Genomic DNA, 4,672 nt, shown 5'->3' with positions numbered 1-4,672 from the left:
TATTTTTAACCAATCTCCTTTTGCCTTAATCGGGTATTTTATTTTTTGGCCACATGCCATCAGGTAAGTAGTAACAATAATGAATACAACATGATATAACTGTACTTTTACAGTTACAGTGTGTAAAATCTCACTGCTAGATTGCAGATTACAATCAGCTGAATTCAGTTTTTTTACCCCTCACAATTCAAGTCCATGATCCTTCAGCGGTCTCTGTCGGCCAATCATGTCTTAAACATGAACTCTAGACTGTACCTTGACTGGCCAGCATGTTCATTCTACTGTTTGTGTAAAAACCCCAAAAATAAACATAATAATTTATGCACACTATAAGAAAAAATGAACGTGTCAATTAAATATTTTGCATTATTACATGTTTTTTATCGCTTAAACAACAAAAGGACTCACACTTCATCTGAGTTCATCCAGATACCAGACAGTTGCCTTTTGCTGTCTGGACAGTCTGTCAGTCCACTGTTTACGCCGTGCCCAGTGAGAAACTTGAACATCTATCGCCACATTTCTACGGCTCCGTAGCATTCAAACAGTCAAGTCGAGAAGACAATGCCTGGTCATTGCCCTGCATTAAGGCTTATTTAGTAAATCTCAAATACACAGCAAATCATTATAGATCAGAATTTGTCATTTAGGACTCACATTCAAAGGCTTGTGTCGAAGTTAAAACTAAAATTAGGTTACTTTTTTAGAAACCAATCCTGTTTCTCCCTCCAAGTGAGAAAACATTTGATTCGTGCAACCTTTTTACCTTTATTGGATTATGGTGACCTGCTTTTTATGAATGCACCTGCCCACTACCTAAAGAGGTTGGATACTGTGTACCATTGTGCTTTACGTTTTATTACTGGCTATGGAAATCATGTACATCATTGTTCTTTGTATGCTGCTGCTAAATGTCCATCTTTGCATATTCGCAGACTCTCCCATTGGTTGATCTTTATCTATAAATCTGTCCTTGGGCTGGTTCCATCTTATTTATGTGTTTATATGTGTAAAAACCACAGCCAATACAACCTTCGCTCGAACAAAATCATACAACTGATTGTCCCAAAAATCAGAACAGAATTGGGGAAAAGGGCTTTTATATACGCTGCCCCGGCTTCCTGGAATAATCTGCAGAAGGAACTGAAATGATCAGAACTGGTTACCTTGGGAGAGTTTAAGTCTGTCTTAAAGGAACGAGAGAACAGCTCTTTTACTCAGTGTGATTGTTTTTAATGTACTCTTAATTTGATCTGTTATTGTATATTTTACACATGTTTGTATGGGATATTGTATTTGTTTTAAATGTTATATACCTATGTGGTATGTGACTTTTGTTGCCATGATGCCAGGTCTCTCTTGGAAATGAGATTTTTAATCTCAATGAGATTTTTACCTGGATAAATAAGGGAAAAAAAAAAAAGTTTGACAGTTTCATAAACTGTTTGCTGTCATCTTGGATTGTTTAGTCAGGGTTGGTGGGGCTGCTCCGACTTTCTGAGTTGTCGATCCTAATTAAAAGAAATTGAAAATTCTGAAATTCCAAAAATGCAAACTGGGAATTCAGAAAATGTGACTGCTGACTTAATCTGGAACAACCTAAATTTACTTGGGGGAGAGCTGTAAAACCTTATGAAAGAGGTGCGATATGAATCAGTGAGTCAATGAAGTTCACTTTAGCTTGATGACAGCATACTGAGGTGAGTTGTTGAACTTTTTGCTGTCAGCCTCTGTTAGTGAAACTTTCTTAGAAGATATTGTTGGACTTGGATACTTAGCAAATAAACTTTTATATGAAGTGAGGATGTCATCAAACTGTTTATCAGATGGAAAGCATGATTTTTTTGGACAATTGAGCTTAACATAGCGTTATCTTATAAATAACTAGTGTTGTTATTGTTTAGCTGGCATTTTGTCAGCTATTCCGACACAGGAGGGTCGTACGTCTGCGAGACTTGACACGAGGAAGAACCGGATAACGTTTTATTCAGAGGTTGTCTCTTTCCTGACGTTTTTGCTTCATTGTTGAAGGAGACTCAAACATAAAACATGTTTCCTCATACTTTATCTTGATTCTGCAGCTGCATAAATAAGTTACATTTTTGCCTCCACAACATGTGAACAAGTTCTCTCCTCCACCTAGTATGTATGTGGCAGGGTGGTGGGACACCGTTACAGTCTCCACAAACCGGCGCCTGCTCCTATGTATTTTTAATGGATTAATTCAAAGTTTATGAGAATCCATCAGTTTAATGGAAGATGTAATTACATACAAATTAATGTATATTTATGACTACAGTATTTTTTTCCCATTAATCCAACTCTAAATGATTTACTGTACCTTTAAGTTAATTTGGTCAACCAGTAATCAACAAGTGTTTTCATTACAGTAAATACACCACTGAGAAACGTTCAGTAACATTGCAGTTGTGTTACTGACTACCTGGTAAATCTAATGTATTCACCCTTTGGCTTTCTGTTTGACCTCAACTAATTCCCAACGATAATACTAAGCCCTTCTGCTGCTACAGCAAATGCTTTGATATCTTTATCACCTGGTTGTTATCTGTGTGTCTTCCATTTATATCTGGGCAAGTAGGTTGCAGCGGCTTTTAAGCCCCTTTTTTGTTGAGAATACCTAACTGATGTGTCTGAAAACAATATTATTAGAGCCATCAGAGTAAACAACTGGTTCAAACTCACTCTAAATCCCTGTAGGAGAACTGTGCAATTATTTAATAATTTTCTGTAGGTGCCTAATTGTCTCTGGATTGATGTTTTGATACATTGCTAACATAAAACTGTGGATAATTGCTGCCTTACCTCTATCAACCATGATAAGGATGACACAAAACAATGACATGTTTGAGTTTAGGAATTAGGCGACACCATTTTTGGAAGCACCCCGGCTCCTCTAGAAAAAGGGTGTGACTCAGTGTGATGAGCCTTTAATTTATCGGATACCCATGTGTGGATGGGAGTCAGTTATCCCATACATGTGTGATGATATGCACACCAGCTGGAAAGCTCTCGCAGTGCAACAAGAGATGGTGCAACGAGACTCGTTTCCATGACTTTTTAAAATATTCAGTGATCAAGGTGGAGATTATGTCACAACTTTATGAGCCATTCTGGCCCTCACAGTGCCTGTGAAATCCCAAACACACATACATTTGAAGAGAGGTTGCTTTTAAAACTACAGAGGATCAGTAATGTGGAAAACAGAAATTATGTCTGAGAGATGTCTTAGCTTCATTCTTGATAAATAAAAAAACCTTAGGAAAACTCCTCTCCTGTCATTTGCCTAGTTTACACTTGTATTCAGTCTCTCAGCTTCCCTCATCTGAGCAGCAGGCCGTGGGGTCATGTTTACACAATGACATACAGGCGATATAAAGCAACAGCCACTCATAATCCAAAAGCTTTCCAGCAAAAATAGTGCCCATAAAAATCTGGGATTATGTTGTTTTGCACTACCGGTTCAGGGACAGGAATATCTCGTGCTCCTTCTCTCAATCTTTTTTAATCCTCTCTAGTTCTCAGTTGTTTTTTTGTCTTTCTCTCTCACAGCCTTATTCTCCCTCTTTCCTCCTCTAAATCTCATAAACAGCTTTAGTTCTTATCAGGATGGGATCAGACAGAAAGGGCTCAATTTGGAGGTTGAAGAGAAAAGTTTTCTGCAGATGCATATATATATATATATATATACGTGTATTATTGTTCCAGAATGTTCTTCCACTTGAATTGAAAAGTATTAAAAGATATTGTGCCCATAACCCATCGTTGGATTTAACACCCTGGTACACTGTGGCCCTGTGTATATAAGCTGGATTAGAGGGTCTGACACAAACACAAGCAGGGACGCGCCCCTTTGGCTTTACATATTTGAGCAGCACAGCTGGATGTCTGGCCCAAGTGAAATAGGATAAAACTTCTATTGTCTCCTCAATTCCTCGTTTTTATGTTGCGCTGCTCTCATCCCCGTAAATCCTTACAAGAGGGTGGCAATCTTTTTTAACCCCTCCCAACAAGGAGTTTGTCCGTCCTGGATGCACGTTCGCACAGGTTTAAATTGGCTGATAGTCACACAACATCCCATTCATACAGATGTGTTCTGCAGGGACATCACTGTGCAAAGCACGACCACTGAAACAATCTAGTCTGTTTGTGTACGCCGCCAGTGGGGCTACACTGAATTCATTCATCCATCTCAGCCCCCGCTCTTCCACCTGCTCACCCCTCTTCTCTCTGACCTCCTCATTTCCCCCTGATGACAAGATCTGCTAATGATTAATGATAAGCTGTGCAGACCATTGGTTGCAATTTGGGAGCATTTTATATGAGAGGCAGCAGGGGGAATTTTTACCCACTCTTTCTGGGTTCCCAGCAGTGTCTTTTACTCAACTGACTCCAGCTTACTGAGGAAAAGACACCAGAGGGAGCCAAGATAAAAGACACTTTAGAGAGGAAAGAACCAGCGAGCCCACATTCACTGCTACTAATAGCAGTATTTTGAAGAAAAGTCAGCTCTAAGCAGGAGTAGGAGGAGGCAGACGAGATCGGTGGTTAAAAATGTCATCTTACAGAGAAATACAATCCCTTTCTGTCGAATCTGGCCCAGTTTAAAAATCCTAAAGTTATCTTCTGAAGGCTTAACTGATATATATATATA

The sequence above is a fragment of the Pundamilia nyererei genome, unplaced genomic scaffold (assembly GCF_000239375.1).
Source record: "Pundamilia nyererei isolate P.nyererei 1_Seehausen unplaced genomic scaffold, PunNye1.0 scaffold00047, whole genome shotgun sequence".
Lineage (NCBI taxonomy): Eukaryota > Metazoa > Chordata > Actinopteri > Cichliformes > Cichlidae > Pundamilia > Pundamilia nyererei.
This window is presented reverse-complemented; position numbering follows the sequence as displayed.